The sequence below is a fragment of the Macaca mulatta genome, chromosome 9 (genome assembly GCF_049350105.2).
Source record: "Macaca mulatta isolate MMU2019108-1 chromosome 9, T2T-MMU8v2.0, whole genome shotgun sequence".
Classification (NCBI taxonomy): domain Eukaryota; kingdom Metazoa; phylum Chordata; class Mammalia; order Primates; family Cercopithecidae; genus Macaca; species Macaca mulatta.
Genome location: NC_133414.1, coordinates 8,809,578 through 8,830,297, shown reverse-complemented (window position 1 = coordinate 8,830,297; position 20,720 = coordinate 8,809,578). Strand labels below are relative to the sequence as shown.

At 42.6% G+C, this 20,720-nt stretch overlaps 1 protein-coding gene across 6 annotated transcripts in view; it reads left to right on the top strand.

The window, feature by feature from the left end:
• Positions 1-20,720, top strand: part of SFMBT2 (Scm like with four mbt domains 2) — a 250,410-nt gene that overhangs the window by 94,392 nt on the left and 135,298 nt on the right. For 2 of the 6 annotated variants that reach the window (XM_077945710.1, XM_077945709.1), the window contains exon 1: positions 290-412. The exons of the other annotated variants lie outside the window; for them this stretch is intronic. The gene's annotated coding sequence lies outside the window, so the exon portion shown is untranslated. Of the gene's footprint in view, positions 1-289; positions 413-20,720 lie in introns of those variants that run through there. 6 annotated transcript variants of the gene reach the window in all.

Sequence of the window (20,720 nt, the reverse complement as noted above, 5' to 3'; positions counted from 1 at the left end):
AATTGAGAACAATTGTATTATATTTATGATATAAATAATGTTATATATTATTACGTATAACTATTGTATTATATTGAGTATAATACAATTGGGAACGATTGTATTATCCTCTCTGTATTTTAAAATCTATTTTCTTCATAACTTATAAGATGTACAGGCTCTGGGCTCAGCATCTTGCATGGAAGGATAACACTGCTGGGAATACTGGCTGCAGGTCATATTTGGGCATAGAACTCAGTGAGGTATTTAGTTTATTTCTCCCGGGGTGGGTGGAGCACCCCCATCCTCTCATTGCAATCCTTTGGAAGAGCCAAACCTGGAAGCGTCCCCAATCCCAGAAAATCTGTCTAGTTTTTACTTTGCAATGCTGTCCCTCTCGTTCTGGAATTAGGTTATATCGTCTGTTTACCTGGTAAGTAATTAAAACTCAATTTCAGCGCATTAAAATTAACCAAAGGGAAAAAATAACTCCAGCATAACTTTCTATTCTGGGGGGTTCAGTAAACACCATTGTGATTCGCTAACTCCCCTTAGGAAGATTGCTAATAGCTAGAAACGAAACAGACCGTTAAGCTGAGGACAGAGGTCTCCAAGCAGTTGCAGTCTACTGATTTGCTAATTATTGATGGGGATTTCTGTGAGTATGTACAGTTAAAGCCCCTGTGAGTGGGTTAAACATGAGGCTATCTCTGGACGGTTGTCCAGTATGTGGGATCTAAGGCAGAATTTCTGGATTCTCACCGTTCTCTTTTCCTCTATTTTATTCTGTATTTTACTTCTGGCTTCAGCATTCCTGTTCCCGCTAATCTGTGCTGCTCGCTTGTGCTTTATTTCTGTCTTGTGAGGATGTGGATGATGGTCTGCTGGACCCATCACACGCGCGTGCTGTTTGCCAGTTGGTAGTTCGGCTGCGTTGGGTGGCGGCCTCGGCTCCCTCGGACTTCCAGAGCCCTGTTGATGCCGTTACTACTCTTACAAGCCTATGGCTTATGCCTTAGGGTTGCACAATTTTAAAAAAAGTTCTAGGGTACATGTGCACAGTGTGCAGGTTTGTTACATATGTATACATGTGCCATGTTGGTGTGCTGCAGCCATTAGCTCGTCATTAACATTAGGTATTTCTCCTAATGCTATCCCTCCCTCCTCCCCCACCCCAAGACAGGCCCCAGTGTGTGATGTTCCCCACCCAGTGTCCAAGTGTTCTCATTGTTCAGTTCCCACCTATGAGTGAGAACATGCAGTGCTTGGTTTTCTGTACTTTTTGTAAGTGCTTAGTAAAAACATTGTGGGCCAGGGAAATGAAAAGATTTTTAGTTTGCGGCTTGTAGAGAGAAAAGAAAGAATTTGAATGAGGTACAAATGACCTTTTCAGGAATTGCGGCACGGGCCTTTCTTCGACTGCCCACTAACTCCGGCACTTCAATGAACCCCCTTTTTTAGAGGCATTAAAAAGAGCTGTGACAAGTGTAGTTACAGCAGATAAATCTAGCTCATGTATTTTATCTACATAATCTGATTGTAATTTATATATCTTCAGCCTAGATAAAGGAAAGCTATTTCTTATTACCAGATTTTTCTTTTTGTCAACATGATGTGAGTCGGATATTGACTTTAACTGAAGGGGGGTGATTAATCATAGCAGCTTGCAGGGAGATCATTTATTGCTCTGTGTAGCTGAGCGACTGCTGGCAGAGTTGTAAGTCAATCAAGATAAACCCAAGTGGGTTAGTCACTCTTGGATGACGATGGAGGATGTGATAGATTTATTAGCCAAGTTCTCCTTTAAAAATCACTTTACATTCTTAGCAGGTGAATTTGCAGATAGAAAAATACTGAGTCGCCGTCAATGGAAGAATCTGTTAGTTTGCAAAGTAGGGTACGGCCATCGAAATGTCACAATGAAAGATGAACTACCGAGAGATAGCCATTGGAAATGTTTAGCTCTAGATTAATCTTGTTAAGTTCAAAGAGGGCAATTATGTTCTTAGTAATTCAGGTGCTTGATAGACTGGGAAGAAGAGATTTGTTCTGTGTACAATTACATGGATTGTATAATGGGACATCTTAAGGTTTAGAATGAAATAGTTTGTTTTTCTTTTTCAGGGGAAACTTTGTAACCCTGGCTGACGGTTTTTTTGTTGTTGTTGTTGAGTTGGAGTTTCTCTTGTTGCCCAGGCTGGAGTGCAATAGAACGACCTCAGCTCACTACAACCTCTGCCTCCCAGGTTCAAGCGATTCTCCTGCCTCAGTCTCCTGAATAGCTGGGATTACAGGTGTCCACCACCACGCCCAGTTAATTTTTTGTATTTTTAGTAGAGACGGGGTTTCACCAGGTTGGCCAGGCTGGTTTCGAACTCCTGACCTCAGGTGATCCGCCCACCTTGGCCTCCTAGAGTGCTGGGATTACAAGCACGAGCCACCACGCCCGGCCCTGGCTGACATTTTTTGCACACGAAGCCTTTTTGTTAAACCTGCCTGTTTCCTCTGCGGAGCTAGCGTGTAGTCAGAAAATGCACAGCAACTTCATATGAGCCTTAGCAAAAGAAAATTCTGAAGAAGATTCATTTAGGAAGAAGAAAAATCAGACAGACTTTGCCAAAAGTAAATGTCAGTGATTCCTGAGTTACCCACCCCTTTCATCAATTTCGTCACTGTTTTTCCTCATTAGAACAGATAGAGAATGGACTACTGTATTAAAATGTTCAGATGTACCCTTTATCACTGTCTGTTTCTTTCATTGCTCGAGGAGGTAGGACAGCAATAATGTTCACCTTTCAGCTCAGGAAGGTAAGTGCCGTGGGCACGGGGTGTGTTAATTGTGGCATGAGATCCCAGCAGTTGGAATCGGCGTCTTGGGACGTGGAGTTCTCAGTACTGGCATTCATGCCTGGTTTTGTACCTTGTTCCGGTTTGGGCATTTCCTCTCTGGCGTGGAACAGCATGATGTGTCCTTGTCGGAGAGGTCTTTCTGTGTACTGAATCAACATGTGGCATTTGGCTAGACAGCATCAACTTAATATAGATGTTTGAAACTGTTCACCAGGTGCTCTCTCTAAACCAGTGGTTCCCGACTGAGGAGGATTTTGCTCCCTGGGTTGTATTTGGCAATATCTGGAGACAAGTCTTGTTGTCACAACTGGAGGGAGTATTATTGACATTAGAGTGTAGGGGCCAGGGGTACTGCTAAGCATCTACAGCATACAGCGCTGTCCCCTACAACACAGAGTGATGTGGTCCAAAGTGTCAATAGTGCTGACACTATTAAAAAACCCTGGTTTAAACTGGAGCCATCTCTGGGCTTACTAAGGTCATATTTAGTTCTTTTGGTCTTTACTGGCTTTTCTGGCTGAATTGTCTTTGATTTTTCATTGTTACAGACACCCCCCTTCTCCTCCTCCTTTCTTGAAAGGATTATTATGGATGTAAGAGGCTATATGTAGGACATTTAATGAATTACTATTTTAACATGATAGTAAGGTGTGGATATATGTTCCCTTATAAAAATGTAGTAGGGTAAGTAACAAGGGCAGATCCAGGGTGTCTCGATAGCTGCTGCGACAGGGTCAACAAATCTCAGGGCTAGATGCTGTGATGTTTAATTTTGTTGATCCTGTCATAGTCCAGTGTGAGGGACAGACACCTTTTCCTATACACCCCCATTCCATGCGCCAGCTATCTTCTATCCTGGGGCCCTGCCATCTTTGCCAGGCCACGTCCTCCTCTGCATTCAGCTGGAGATAGGAAAGAAAGCTTGGAGAAAGCACAGCTTCACTTTTCATGGGTGAGAACCAGCGCTATGGCTTTAACCCAGATGCAGCAGACCTGGGCAGCGTGTACCTGGCTGATGAGACCATAAATCTCTGACATGGATTATTTGAACAGATATTGGTCAGTCCACAAATGTTTACACAGCCCCTTCATAACAGTGACAAAGACTGATGTCTTGCTCCAGCAGTCAGGCAGAAGAAGGTCCCCCTTCCTTGCAGGAATAAGGTTAGCCCTTTGTTCTATGCAGTTCTTCAACTGATTAGATAAAGTCTATCCACATGACGGAGGGCTGTCCACTTTACTCAGTCTACAAATTCAAATGTTAGCCTCTTTCGGAAACACCCTTGCAGATGCACCCAGAATAATGTCTGGCCAAATATCTGGGCACCCCATGGTCCAGTCAAGTTGACACATAAAATTAACCATCATGTCCATTGAACTTGAGGATCCTTTCACATGTTTTCTAGCCATTTGGATATTCATTTCTGGGAAGTGCTTAAGTGTCTTTGCTCATTTTTCTTCTTTCTACTGATCTGTAATTCTTTATTGATCCTGCATTAGTTACGTGCTGTAGAATCAGTTGATTGTTTACAGTGCAGGCTTCTGTAGTGTGAGAGAGTTCGTGAGTAACTGGTAAGTAGAGCATTCATGTCTGCATAATGTAAAAGTGAGCCCAGTTTCCCGGTAGCTCCCCCAGCATATTAATGTTTTACATCAAGTAAGAGCCGCTGATCACCAGCTACCTTAGCACAGCTGAAATGAGTGAGCTGCAGGGGAGCCAGGACTATCACATTGCCATTCACCTCACATTCTTTCTGTTGGTGACCTTGGGCCACGTGCTTTTTCTTGGAAGTTTTATGTCGTCTCCTCCATCCTTGGACATTTGTCCTTGTCCCCATTAATGTAGCATTTATATTTCTCTCCATCAAGTGACCTCCACCTTTCAATTTTTTTTTAAGGAAAAGGTCTAAATTTATTGTAGTATTTATTAGGTATGTAACATGCCTTTTAATAGGTGCTAAATTTTTGTTGTTGTTTGTTTTTTGAGATGGAGTCTCTCTCCATCGCCCTGGAGAGTGCAGTGGTGCAGTCGTAGCTCATCGCAGCCTCTACTTCCTGGCCTCAAAATGAGCCTATGTCCTCAGCCTCTCAAGAAGCTGGGACTATAGGCGTGTACCACCAGGCCTGGCTAATTTAAAAAAATGTTTTTATAGAGATGGAGTCTTGCTCTGTTGCCCAGGCTGGTCTCAAACTCCTGGACTGAAGGAGTCCTTTTGCTTCAGCCTCCTGAGTCTCAGGCACTATAGGCAAGAGCCGCTGTGCCTGGCTTATGTGCTCATGTTATGGTGAGGATGTTAGGATTGTTACTATTTTTGTAAGTTATGTGACTTTGAGAATTCTTCCCTAAACCTTAGTTTTCATAAGCTCTCTCATGTTAAGCACTCACATTTGCAAAATGGGATACTTTTCAGGAACAGATATATGATATTATAGCAGAAATTCTTGCTTTTAATAGTTTGTGGCTTGTAGTTTTCTTTTTAATGACTTTTTAGTGAATGGAAATTCTTAATTTTACTAAGCTGATTTTATTGATCTTTTATGCTTTCTGTGTCTCTAGTAAGAAATCTTTTCCTCTTCCACATGGATAGCAAAAACGTATTCTCCATTCCTGTTCTCCAACAGCTTTGTAGTTTTGCCTTTCACATGTAAGTCCTTAGTTCAACTGGAATTGATTTTCAGGTAGAGCGTGTGGCAGAAGACTAATTTCTTTTTTCTCCATATGGATAAACCAGTTGTCCCAGAACCATTGATCAGAAAGTCTGTTCTCTCCCCACTGATGTGTGGAGCCAGTTCTAACCATTAATCAGGTTTGTCTATTTATTTGACTTCTCTATTTCATTTCATTACTTTGTCTATTCTCTTTATCAATACTTTAAAGTTGTTTATGTGTGACTGCTTTTGTCATCTGTATGGCAGGGTTCCTAGTTTGTTGGTGTTCTTTAAGAGTGTTTTGGCTCTCCTTGGAACACTTTACTTCCATGTAATTTTTAGAATTAGGTTATCTAGTTCTGCAAAGCAATTATGTTGGGATTTGGACTGGAATGGGGTTGACTAGATCATTTTAAGGAAAATGTACGTCTTTATAATACTGAGTTCTCTAATCCATGAACATGGTATGTATTTCCTTTGTTTACATTTTATGTATTTTTATAAAGGATTGTAGTTTTCTATGTGATAATTTTCTACTTTGTATAAGATTTATTCTTATATATTGTGTGTGTTTTGAAGCTTATGTAAATGGTATCTTTTAAATTTTATATTTTTCTAAGTGCTGTTAGCATGAATATTTTTGTATAAATAGTGAGGCTTAAAGGAAATTTTGCCCTAAGGTATGCCCTATTTACTACCCATGGTTATCAGGGATGCTTTGGCATGAGGATGGTGGCTTGGCGATTTTAGCTGTTCCCTCTCTCCCCATGCCCAACATAAATGACTTGCATTTTTAATTTCAGCCAGTGTAGTAACACACTTATTGATAATCTAGAAATTGCTAGCATTGCACAGAACATCCTGGAGCAGGGACAATGTTTTCTCTCTTCTTTGTCATTTGTCATATCATTTTCTCTTTTCTTCCTTTTTTTTTTTCCTTTTCTTGGCTTCATATTCTGTATCACTTTTTTTTTCTCCTGTTGCTATTTATGGCATATATTATATTTGTAGATGATTATTATTAATTCTTTTAAAGCATCCTTGATTTGATGAATTATAGATATGATCTGATAAATCATATCCTACTCTTATAATACCTGCTTCTTCTGGAAACTCTACAGCGGGGGTTAGTGAACTTTTTCTGTAAAAGGCCAGAGAGTAAATATTTTGGGCTTTGTGGGCCATCTGGTTCCTGTTGCTGCTACTCAGTTCACTGTTGTGGCACGAGAGCAGCCGTGAGCAATACATAAATGAATGACGTGGCTGTGATCCAATAAACTTTATTTACGGACACAAAAATTTGAATTTCATATATAATTTTCATATGTCATGAAATATTGACTTTTCCAACCATTTAAAAATGTGAAAAACACTCTTGGCTTCTGAGCCTTGCAAACACAGGCAAGTGGGTGGTGGGATTTGGCCCGAAAGCCACGCGCAGTTCACTGAAGCCTGCCGGAGAGCACCCTGTGTGTGCCTCTAACTGAAGACTGACTCCACGCACTTGTCATTGACTGGGGCATGGTTAATGGCTTCCTTTTTGACCCCTATGAACATAAATTGAATCTTTGCAACATTAAGGTACAGGTATGGCTTAATGATAGGCTACCTTTCTAAGTCAGTTGGAAAATGAGTCCATTTTAAGTCGATCCGAAATACTTAGAGTTTAGTAAATAAATGAGCTATATCAAATATGTGTAACACTGAAGGCTAATTTCTTTCAAACTCTGCTTTGAATCATGTTCCAGTAATTGGGGCAACCCGTAGCGATGGTTTTGTTTCACTTCCCCACACTGTTCCTGCTGTGTTCTGAATAAGGAAGGAGGGATTTGGAAAGGTTGAGTGATTTCAGTGGAGTCACAAAACGTGCAGAAATTGGAACATAACCTGTTCAATCCAGTGCCACGTCTACTTTTATCGCATTGCCTCTCCTGCATTCTTATAGAAAATTGGAGTCTTCTGAAAGGGTGGACCTTTGCTCAGTGAATGGTGCAGTATTGATAAGGCTGCCCCAGACTGCCAGTTAGGTATCTGGTTTTCCTGTTGATTTCATTCTGTCTGCATGATCTTCCTTCCTGACTAGATAGGAATCAATTTTCCTGTTTCCTTGCATCATACCTACCATAATGGTGCACCTTGGGAATATTTATTTCCTTGTTCAATGCTTATTGAAGTAAGTCAGAGGCACCTTGCTAGGGGGCTGGAGGTGGGCCCAGTAAAATATCCCTGTTTCTCACAGGAGTTTATAATATAATGGAGGACCCACAGGTACTTAATTAATAACAGGATGCAGGAACTTGGGGAGACACTGCTGAGTTACTGTTCATGTATGGAAATAGCTGCCATAAAAGAACCTAAATACCATTTGTAGAATATAGCACACTGGCTTCAGTGCTGATAGCCTGTCATTTAATCATCATGCCAAGTACTTTGCACGTGGAGAGAAGACGATTGCAGGTGACGTTGCCTCTCTCATTGTAGGTTGATTCTTGAAGGTGTATTTTCGAGATGCAGTAATTACCTGAGTAAGTAGCATGGGTAGAAATTTTTGCAATGCAGTTTTTTTTCACAGTTTTGCTAAATGAACTTCCAGTTTAATACTTTACTAATGAACACAGGCACTCTTTCTGTAGAAGGAGAGGGACTCTGAGCTAGGAGCTGATGCTCCTGTTGTCACTCCTGAAAAGAAAAGGGAGGAAGGTAACTCTGTTGGTCTCCTGCCATGCTTTTTCTGGAGCCTCTCCTCCTGGGGGTGCAAGTGACCTATTTCTTCTCACATAATTAGGAGGTGACTGACATAGAGAGCTGCCTCCTTTAGGCACAGGGTGGGACCTTATTCCCAAATGTAGATTTAGTAGTACCCGGTGGTGTTTGTCCCTCTTCTCTGTGCAGACAAGAAATTTCCTTTTCCTTTCCTGAATTTGTTTTTGACATGAATCTTTGGGGTTAGAATTTCTGTCTCTGATGGACGGCATCGATAGGCTATTTAGGCATAGTTAAATCATATTCAGTATATTTCATATCTGTAAAGTCTAAGGGCGTGGCCAACCATCCCTCACTGAGCTATCGCTGTTACTCGGATGACTTTGGGAGTTCTGACACTGATTTGTTAAAGATCCCTTGGAACATAACCCGTTTGTTAAGTTAGGGACTCCTTGTAACCATAATGAGAAAACCAAGCCCCTTAGTATGTGTATTAGTCCATTTTCACTCTGCTATGAAGAAATACACAAGACTGGCTAATTTATTAAAAAAAAAATAAAAAGGTTTAATGGACTCACAGTTCCACATGGCTGGGGGAGGCCTCACAATCATGGCGGAAGACAAAGGGGAACAAAGGTATGTCTTACGCGGTGACAGGCAAGAGAGCGTGTGCAGGGGAACTCCCCTTTATGAAACCATCAGATCTGGTGAGACTTAATCCCTATCATAAGAACAGCATGGGAAAGACCCACCCCCGTGATTCAGTTACCTCCCACTGGGCCCCTCCCAAGACACAAGGGAATTGTGGGAGCTGCAGTTCAAGATGAGATTTGGGTGGGGACAACACCAAACCATGTCAGCGAGTGATTTGCTCGGGTTCATTCTGCTTCGCGGCTCCCCGTGCTGAAGTACCGTCTCCATGGCCCACCTCGCCCATACAGAGAATAGTTCATTAATCGTGGGCTCCTGCCTTTCGGCCGGCATCTTCTCTCAGGCCTCGCAGGATCCGTAGTGACATACAGGAAGGGAAATGAGGGAAAAGAAAAATGAAACAATTTTTGATTTTCTCCACTCCCATGTAACCTAACTTTTTATGTGGTCAAGCAATATAAGTTCCTAACCAGCATAAATATGTGTGACTATGTTTATATCCCTGCTTACAAAATCATTCTAAAATGGCAATGAAATATTGCTTCTCCCTTTTTCTTCCTGCAGAAAATATTGTAAAGAAATAAGAATTTTGATGAGGAGTGGTTATTGAGAGGGGTATTTCGGACTGGTTTTAAATCTCAGTAGTTTATTGTGTTGGGGTTATTGAAATACTGGATATACTGACAAAAATCACCAAGAGCTTATGATTATTGGGTAAGTGAATTCTAGGTTGTGGTTAGATTAAGTGTCTAAATAAGGCCCTATTTTATTACACCACCCTTTCTCTTTCTCTTTTTCTCTGTCTCTCTCTCTCTCTCTCTTTTAAATCTCAGATTACCCTATCTTTCCGTGGTGGAAAGAATAATGGTTGCAAAGTAAGTAGGAAATTTACTTCTCTGTACTCATGTGGCATGAATTGTTTGCTCTACATAAACTGATGAATTACTGCTTCTAAGGCTGACATAATAGTTTTTGTTTTGTTAAACAACTATAAATTTCATCTAATACAGGCTTAGTGTTCACAGGAAGAAAACCATACGTTAATATCTGCTACATTTCATTGCTTAAAAATAATCGTTAGTAGTAAAGCTTCATTTTCACAAACATAATTTGATCTCATGTAATTGATAGAAGAAAAATTCAGGGAATTTGTTCAGGGTCTGTTTACAACTGACTTTTTCAAGAACTGCCACATGCAATAATCCAAATGTATTCTGTTTATGAAATAAAGCAGGCAGACCTTACAGTCAGCACTCAGAATGACTTATTGACAGCTACAGGTGCAGCATTTTTTTTTAACATATTGTAACCTTTTGCAAAGTTTTAAAATGTTTTATGATATACTATGATAGTGTTTTTGATTTGTTTGTTTGAAGAATCATAGAAGACAAAACCTTAGGAACTTTACTTATTCTAATTTTCCTGTTCTGTTATTGATAAGAAAGAAAAAGAGAGAGAGAGTGAGGGAGTCAGATATTTAAGTTGTAACCTCTTTTCATTCCTACTGGTGCTTATGAACCAAATGCAGCTTGCGTTTTAGGCACGGGGACTCCTCAGCTCCACCTAAACTGAGGAGGGAAAGGCCTGTCATAAATTTTTGTTCTTCCTCAACGGTTTTCCTTTAATAACAACCTGATTTATGATGTTGAATCATGATTCTCGCATTTTGGAATGCTCCTTGTAATCAATCACTTTTACTAGACCTTCCTTCTCATAAAAACAAGAATCAAACCAGTTAATTGCCCAGACATGCATCTCTACTTACAGAATAGTCATGGAAACCCTGGCTTGTTGTGTTTAGGAACTTCGCCTGGGTTATGCCAAGGGTCAGGGGTCAATGTCACAGCCCCGTTTGGAGCTGTGAGCTCCCACTCTGCTCCTCAGCATGTGGGGTGACATTTATTCTCTTTGTGACTAACTAGTTAATGTTAATCCGCACAGCATTGCTGTTGAAGCAAATACTATGACTGGGGTAATAGTAACATTGTGAAGATGGATTCAGACTATCAGAACTGAGTTTGTTGCTGAAATATTTCAACTTCATCGGAGAAGAGGGAGGGTGCCTTGTCTTCTTAGCAAATGAGTAACTCTCTGGTTGTAGGTTGTACAGGGACTTTGGGAAAAAGAGAGGGAAACTGAGGACACAGGCACGAAGATTTAGGTTGGAATTAAGACAGCATTTACCGCAAGTGGAGAAATGAAAGCAAGTTATCAAGGTAGGGGTCATGTTATTACCTGGCCAGAGGATTTGTGTTGTTTTCTGGTAGTTTTCTGTTGTTATCTGGTTGGAATTGTGGACCTATGACTGGGACCGTATTGAGGCTTATGACAGTCTCTGTGCTTCCCCCAGTCTGCACCTCCCCTGTCCCCTGGGGTCAGTGGAGGTTCTAGTCTGCATAGCTATGCTAGGTTAACTCCTGAGGTCTCCCAGCCCAGAACGATTTTTTAAAAAATTCTAAACCAGTGGTTTTGTCCCCTTTGATAGTCTAGAACCATGCAGTTCTCCCTTCTCTTTCAGCAGCCCCAGGAAAGGCCAGGATGGGGACTCCTGGCGTCTGTAGAGAGGCATGGCTGTCATACTAGGTGACTTCTGGGGAGCCCATGTCAAGAAATACCAGTTTCTGCATCTCAGAACAGTAAATGGCCCAACTTGGAAGCGACAGCTCCTCCCCTCTCTTTGCAATCTCTGGTTTGTCCTGTGGAGGCAGTGGAGACTCCCCTGGCTGGTGTTCCAGGACTTCACCTGTCCCGGGGTCCTGCCCCCGCTGTTTCAGTGGAAAGCGTGCCACTAACTGCTGATGACTGAGTGTATAGATACAGCCCAGGCTCCTTCAGGCCTGCGGGCCTCTGTGCCTGGACTTTGTTCCAGTCTCAGCCGGGTTTCCTCCACACTCATGAGTTCAGGCTTCCTTCATTCCTCACTTGATGACTGGAAGAGCCGCTTGACCCATCGGCCTTTCTGTGGCATCTCTCCTTTCAGAACGAACCCTGTGGAGGGGCTGGTAACTAGTCCATAGTGTCTTGCTAGTTACTAGTGCCTCACGCTGATTTGCACATGACATAAAGACACTAATAACTGTCTCACGCTGATTTGCACATGACATACAGTAATAACTGCCTCACGCTGATTTGCACATGACGTTCTTTATGCTGACTATTCCCTTCCCCGAGACTTTCAGGGAAGGAACTTCTGGTCGTTGAAGGCACAGTTCTCAGCTGCCTCCGTCGGGAAGTGTCCTGGCCCCGGCCCCAGGGCTCCCACAGTATCTGGGGCTGACTCCTTCCCTCTCTGAATTACCCGCTTACATGCCTGTCTTCCTTATGAAACGTCTTGAACATAAGCACTGTGTCTTAATGATCCTTATTTTCTCTCCAATATCTGGACTTTTGTGCGACGCAAAGGAAAACAGCCTGTGTCTTTTCACTGGAAGCAATTTATCACCTTTCTAACTGTATAATGCTAAATTCCAAAGAGTCTAAGCAGCTCTCTTGGAGTTGGCAGCTAACGACAGAAATAGTCCAGAAAGTCGTTTAACCTTTAATCCAGTGCTCTGTCTCACTAAGTATAAAAGATTTTTAAAAATACATTTGTGTATTTGCCGGTTGTTTATTAGATTTCTGCTCAGTGCCAGAGACGATGCTGGGCCTGGAGGAGAAAGTTTGAACGAGAGTAATGCCTTTCCATTCTCACAGAATGCAGTGGGCTGTCAGAAGCGGTAGGGAACAGCTGGGCAGATACTGTGAAGTGTGACATGCACCACATGCCACATGGGACGGAATTCCCGGGCTGGGTGGGCAGGGGTTGAGGAGGGTGTTTTAAAAGCTGTGTGAAGAGGGCAGTGCGAAATGCAGGCACGCTGAATGAGAAGCCTCAGGGTTGACCAGGAATGTTGTCAAAAGACTACCTTGAATGTTGGAGTCAACCACTCAACATCATGAAGTGAGAGTGGGAGTCTGTCATCCATCTGTGGCAGGTACTCCCCAGGATATTTGTTACTCAGTGTGAGTGTAGCCTGCTTAGTCTCTAGTCTTTATTTTTTCTTTATTTCTTTAAAACAAAAGCTGGATACATGTGCAGAACGTGCAGGTTTGTTACTTAGGTTACGTGTGCCATGGTGGTTTGCTGCACCTATTGACCTGTCCTCTAAGTTTCTTCCCATCCCCCCACCACCCCCAAGCCCCCAGCAGGCCCTGGTGTGTGACGTTCCCCTCTCTGTGTCCATGTGTTATCAATGTTCAACTCCCACTTACGCGTGAGAACACGCGGTGTTTGGTTTTCTGTTTCTGTGTTAGTTTTCTGAGGATCATGACTTCCAGCTTCATCCATGTCCTCGCAAAGGACGTGATCTCATTCCTTTTTATGGCTGCATAGTATTCATTCCTTTTTATGGCTGCATGTTGTATATGTGCCACATTTTCCTTATTCGGTCTACCATTGATGGGTATTTGGGTTGGTTCCATGTCTTTGCTATAGTAAATACTGCTGCAATAAACATTTGTGTGCATTTGCCTTTATAGTAGAATGATTTATATTCCTTTGGGTATATATTTATATATACCCAAAATAAATATACCCAAACTGTGTGTGTGTTTGTGTGTGTGTGTGTGTGTGTGTATATATATACACACACCCAAAGGAATATAACTCATTATCCTATAAAGACACATACAAAGGTATTTCTGGTTCTAGATCTTTGAGGAATCGCCATACTGTATTCCACAGTGGTTGAACTAATTTACACTCCCACCAACAGTGTGAAAGCATTCCTGCTTCTTCACAGCCTCGCCAGCATCTATTGTTTCCTGACTTTTTAATATTCACCATTCTGACTGGCATGAGATGGTATTTCATTATGGTTTTGATTTGCATTTCTCTGATGATTAGTGATGTTGAGCTTTTTTTCATATGTTTGTTGGTCACGTAAATGTCTTCTTTTGAGAAGTGTCTGTTCATATCCTTTGCCCACTTTTTGATGGGGTTGTTTGTTTTTTTCTTGTAAATATGTTTAGGTGCCTTTTAAATTCTGGATATAAGCCCTTTGTCAGATGGGTAGATTGCAAAAATTTTCTCCCATTTTGTAGGTTGCCTCTTTACTCTTAATGATAGTTTATTTTGCTGTGCAGAAGCTAGTTAGTTTAATTAGAACCTGTTAATTTAGGCTTTCATTGCAATTGCTTTTGGCTTCACTTTGTCATGAAGTCCTTGCCCATGCCTATGTCTTGAATGGTATTGCCTAGGTTTTCTTCTAGGGTTTTTATGGTTTTAGAATAAGTGCCATGTGACACTGAGAAGAATGTATATTCTGTTGATTTGGGCTAATTTTTGTATTTTGTGGTAGAGACGGGGTTTCACCATGTTGGCGAGGCTGCTCTCGAATTCCCGACCTCAGGTGATCCACCTGCCTCGGCCTCCCAAAGTGCTGGGATGATAGGCATGAGCCACCACGACCAGCCCAGAGCTACATTTTAATGTAATAATATTTTCTATGCAGTAGTTGTTCGTAATCTTTCCGGGGGTCGTGGAGTTCTCTGAGAATCTGATGAATCCAATGAAACTTCTTGGAAGAGGTGTTAGACCCACACACACAGACACACATATACACATATACACACACACACACATGCACACACACAGACATATATATACACATACATAGACACACACACACGTACACATATACATACAAGCATATGCACACACATGCAAATACGTGTATACACATGCACATATACACGTACATACATACACACATATACATACACATACACACATAGACACACATACGCCATATGTATACACTCACACACACACTTCACAGCCTTGTACTTCATTGTATGGGCTCGTGAACCCTGGGAATCCTATCCCAGACCTGTTGACAAGTTAAGAACCTTTGCTTTAGAGGAGGCGATAACTGGTCAGACTGAGACTTCAGGAACAGGCCTGTCCGGAGCCAGGGAACTGGCCTGGCTGTTGGGCTTTCGGGTAAGTGACATTCCAGCAGTTCACATGTGGTGACCCAGGATGGAGAGTCTGAGCATCAGTTGGACTAGATCACGTGCACAGGGTGGAGGTCTCAGTCTCTCTGGGGAGTGCTCGGGACAGTGAGTGGGGACATCATGGTCAGGGTTTGGAGTGAGACTCTGAGAAGAAACTGGAAGTGCAGAGTGTGTTGACCTTTTTTCTGCTCCCTGGACATACCTCGCAGAGGATGGCTATTAGGGGAATCCCGAGAGACAGGATCTCTCCAGTTGCCTGGAATTCCAATTATTTTCTGATGCAAAAATCTGGCACTCATTGGCGAAGGGCAAGCTGCAGTTGATTGTGAGTGAAGGCCTCTGGGTGCCGGGCGAGCAGCCAGCAGCAGCACGGCCACCTCCAGGCCTCACCTGCAAACCCCACTGAGGGTGGATTCCATCTTTGGGCAAAAGTGAGAGCCCCCTGGGTTGAGAATATGAATCAGCCCGTGGTGCTCCCATTGTGGAGGTGGTGGGGGTGCTGATAACAGGGAGGGCATGGGAGGCAGACACATTGCAGATACCATCCTCAGATGTACAGGTGTTGAGGCCACATTTTCACCCAGGTCACACCCGTGTGTGTGCTGAGTGTGTGTGTCGTCGTGAAGCAAAAAATTATAACAAATTTATAATTTAACACTGAATTCAGTTTTCTCTTCCTATTTGAAACAATTATATGACTTTGATCATTGTTTGGCTTTTGTTTCAAAATTTTAAAATGTAACATTAATGAAAATCTCTCCAAGTAGTTTTTAAAATCGCCTTGTTTCTCTGCAGTAGCTCATCAGAGTGGTTGGGGCCATGGCCTCCTCATCCTCCTCTGGCTTCTCCTCCCGCTCCTACTCCTCCTCCCCCTCCTTTTTGCTCTCCTCCTCTTCCTTTATTTAGCTCTGAGCCCCTGCCCAGCCCTGTGCTGAGAACCTTCTTGTGCATGGTTATTTTACTTAGTGTTCAGGAGGACCTACCAGGTGGTCCAGCTAGTAGGCTTGTTTTACAAGTGAGGAAACGCACCTGGAGAGGTTAGACGGCTTTTCTGATGTCACACAGCCAATGTGGATGTAGCTGGGACTCCAACCCAGGTAGTGCCATCTGGATCTTGCCATTTCCTGTGTTTTGCAGCTTTCTCAGTGAGTGCAAGGGTATCTCAGTATTCCTTCTGTGCACCCTCCAAGGCACAGCCTACAAGAGCTGTCTGATGACTGATTCATTGCTGTTTTCCCTTTTCTAGGAGTGTTTTTGTTCTTTTTGCCTGCTGAACCTTTAGAATAGTAACGGTAAGGCAGTGTGTTAGGAGTCTCCAAAGAAATGGAACCAATATAATGTGTGTATATATAGATACTGTCATGACTGTGGAGGTGTGGTGAGTCTGAGCTTTGACTGGGCAGGGCGGCAGGCAGGGCACTCAGGGAAGAGTTGCAGTTCCAGTCCAAGGCCGTCTGCTTTAGACCCAGGAAGAGCCGCTGCTGGGATGGAATCTGGTTGCCTGCTGGAGGATTCCCTGTTGCTCAGGGGAGGTCAGTCTTTTGTTCTAGCCAGGCCTTCAACTGAACGAGGCCCACCCACACCAGGGAGGGCGGCCTGCTTTACTCAAAGCCCAGCAATTAAGATGTTAATCTCACCCAAAATCACCCTCCCAGAAAAATCCAGAGTAGGGTTCAACCACGTATCTGGGCACTGTGGCCTAGGCAAATTGACGTAAAAGTAACCATCACAGACAGCAACCTAAATCCTGTTGGAGAGGCCGACTCATTTCGTCAGATACCTAAGGGCATGTTAATGTCAGATACCAAAGGGCATGTTAATGTAAACTTGCTGCAAGTTTGTCTCTTTCTCGTAGACCTGACGGGAATATTGGGAAAAATGTGAATGGAAGTTCTTTTGCTTCAGGAAAGGAAGTAACTTTACAGGAAGAAGTAAGTCAAGTATGAAAAATAGAGTGAGACCTAGGAGAAGAAAATCTTTAACAAGCGACTGTCTTATTCCATTGAACTTAGAGCCCTGGACCTGTGTGATATGTCAATTCAGTCTTGACAGTTTCTCTGCAGAGTGAACTAATAAAAAGAACTGTAAGAATTTTTTTTTTTCTTCTTTTTAGTGGAGAATGGAAGAAAAGTGGCTGACTCTTTGGAAGGGGATTCTTTAAAAGCAGGAAAATGTTTAAAAGCAGGAGCAGTAACATCTATGAAAGTGAGCTATTGGCAGCTAGAGAAGGATTGCAGAAAATGTGAAAGAATGAGAGATTCCATACTTTATTGGATAAAAATCTTTAGCCAGTGAACAGTGATAAGGTGTTAAATTTCATCTGATAGTTTTAGAGGTTATTTATCTCGTAGACTCTTAAAGATTCCTTGCAGAGTAGTGTGGGTTGTGCGTTTCGAGAAAGTCGTAAATGGTTTCCATCTCTGTGGCGTTTCTTTAGCAAATTCTGGTTGTTTCTAGCACTAAGATCTTCTTGGGAACTTCAGAGAAAGCGTTAGGTCCTTTGGGATTAAAGTCCTGTTGTGTAGTACCTGGATTTTCTTTCATCTCTGGGTGTTTCCCTTGTCTGACATGAACAGTATTGGTGTTACCTAATGGGCTAATCATACAGCAGAGAACTCCAGAAAAATATTAAATGTGTGTCTTTATCACACAAGATACTAAGTGACAAAACACTTAAACGGACTGATACCTGGCTTTCTAGGTTACACATGCTGAAACAAACATTACAAGTGATAATTCACTTATGTAAGCAGTTACACACTATGCAAATACAAAAAAAAAAAAAGAAAAAGAAAAAGAAATGGCAGTACGTTTGTGAATGCTGTGGCATGCTGCTGAGTTAAATCGTATTTCAATGAAAGGTCTGTGCAGTGAATATTTATGGTCACGGTGGCTCTTAGTCTGAATTCAGCAAGTTGTATGTCATCAAAAGATTAGTGAAACAGATACAATTTCTAAAGCTGTCTAAATCTGCCAGCCTTTCCTTCTTGTGACTCAAGTTCATCTGTGGCCTATTAGTTGTTGGAGGTGTAACCTACTATTTGTTGGCCAGTTGTTGGAGGTGTTGGGTGTGTGGTTTTGGACACAGTGGGCGTAGGTGGTCCCAGTCTCCTGGAGTGGGCAGCCAGACGAATATTGTAGACACAGGAACACAAACATGTTGTTGGAGCATTCGTCGTATCTCTGGGGGTTGCAGCTCTGTCTCAGTTTGCTGTGGCTGAACCAAGGAAAAAGGCAGATACAGACTTTTACAAGAATTATAATTCTATGAAAGATTTTGAAGAGATGAGAAAGGCTGGCATCTTTCAGGATGCAATGTGATTTTGGAATATAAGGAATTTATTTGGGTTGAATTACCTAGAAGTTTGTCACTGACCTGTGTTTCTGAACCATGAAGCACAGATATGTGGGCTAACAAACAGTTTCTCTTGATACATAAACCATTAACAAGTATATTTTAAAAAGAGTCTGTAGAGAAATATATACAGGGGATGTGAATGGGCAGTTCCCAGAGGGGAAGCCTGAGTTGTCATAGTGTAATGATACTAAACAGCACGACGATCTGTAAAACAAAAAAGCAAAGGAAAAAGGCAGTTTCATATGCTTCAGATTAGTGAAAATTTAAGAAGTCTGATTATATAAAATACTCCCAAGGACGGAGAACATTGGGGATGATGAAGTTGTGAGAATGACTTTGGAGAGCAGTTTGCTGATAACTAGGAAGTCCTTTGCTGTTCTGCACCTAGGAATTAATTTTAGAGTAACAATGTTAGAAAAATTAACCATCCGAATTAATTTTAGAGTAACTGTGTTACAAAAATTAAGCATCTAATGTCAGATTTCACCTCACTTGTCCTATCAGCAGCCTTTGACAAGATTGATTATTCCTTCCTTCTTGAATATTTTTATTACTTGGAAGGAGAATTAGCTGGGCACATGGCTGTCCAGATAGAGTCTAGATACTTGGACAATGCAAAGTGGGTTCTGTCCAGTCTTACTGTTACATGCTAGGGTCAGAGACAAATTCTACATCGTATGTTACAGGTTTAGGATGAGGTTTCACCGGAGGAAAGCAAAATCTACATGGACCAAGGGTTTACATCCCATCCTCTTACCCCATAGAGATGCCTCTGGGTGAGTCGGCATGCTTTTTATTGGAAGCATCTTTCCGTTTTGTGGGTTTCCTTTCTTGTAAGCATAGAAAACAGCCATGATATTAGGGGATAAACAGTAATTACAGTACCTTCCCCCGCCCTAGCAGTGGAGCAGTATGCATTTCATGGGGAACCTGAATAAATGTGGGTTCAGTACCTCCAGCTGGGCTCTGTCCTAGCTCACTGCTCCAGAGAACTCCCTTTGGGACATACCTCCTATTGTACTATGAAGATGTGGCCATGCCCGGCGAGGAAATGATCTCTGTGATATACATGTAACTGATGAGATGGAAATTGTCCATCTTTACTTATGTTCTTTCCCTCTTTCCGTGGGCTGGGATGTGTGAACCATCTGTTTCCCTGCCCTCCCTTAGAACAGAGTGACAGGATTGAAGGACCCAGGACTCCTAACACATCTTGGGAAGCAGAGCTCTGTATCACCCTGTATCAGCTGCCCTGGATGAGAGAGAGAGAGAGAGAGAGAGGAGACAGAGAAAGAGGGGAGAGAGAGAGAGAGAGAGAGAGAGAGAGAGAGAGAGAAACTTTGTGCTTACACCATGTTTTATGTTTTTGGGTCTCTTTATTATGCAGTCTAGCTGTGATGCAGTATCTCATAGTCATCTTAATGATCTTAACGACTGTGAGGGCGTGTGGAGCTTTCCCTTGGTATTTGCGTCCCTTGAATCTGCCCCATCTCAGTAAAGGCCTGCTCCATTCCTCAAGTGCTTGGGCCAGAAAGCCTCAGGGACATTTCTGTGTTATACTTCTCTTGCAGCCCATCAGCAAATCCCATTAGCTTTACCTTCATATTTTAAAAAAACAAATACTTTGACCAGGCGCGGTGGCTCACACTTGTAATCCCAGCACTTTGGGAGGCCGAGGTGGGCAGATCACCTGAGGTCAGGAGTTCGAGACCAGCCTGGCCAACATGGTGAAACCTGGTCTCTACTAAAAATACAAAAATTAGCTGGATGTGGTGGGGCGCGTCTGTGGTCCTAGCTACTTGGGAAGCTGAGGCTGGAGATGGTGGTGTGTGCCTGTAATCCCAGTTGCTCGGGAGGCTGAGGTAGGAGAATCACTTGAACCCGGGAGGCGGAGGTTGCAGTGAGCCGAGATTGCGCCAGTGCTTTCCAGACAGAGTGAGACTCCATCTCAAAATAAATACATAAATATTTTCAAAATTGACAGATAACAATTGTATCTATTTATGGGGTACAATGCAATGTTTTGACCCGTGCATACATTGCAAAAAAATTAAATCATGCTGATTGAGATATCCATCACCTTAGCAACTTAGTGTCTTTTTTGTGTGTGTGCTGAGAATGTTAAAAATCGACTCTTAGCAACTTTGAAATACACAATGCGTTATTATGAACTACGGTCCCCGTGTGATGCCGTGGGTCTCTAAAGTCACTCCTTTCAAGCGGAAACTTTCTACCCCTGCTGCCAGCCTCAGGTGCCCATCCCCTGACTCTGTTTCTGTGAGATGATTGAAGTGGCGAATCTGACGCAGTCTCGTCACCTCTGCCGTTGAACAGCATGCTTGCCAAGCTCTTGGCTGAGGAACCGCAGTGGCCACCTTGCAGGGCCTCCTGCTTCTGCTCTTGCCTGGGTGCAGATAATAATGTGACCAGAACCATCTTTTCAAAATATGCCACTTCTTCACTTCATTCTGCTCCAGACCTACCGTGGCTATCCCTCTCAGGGTGGCAGTGGAAGTCCTTGCTGTGTGCTAAA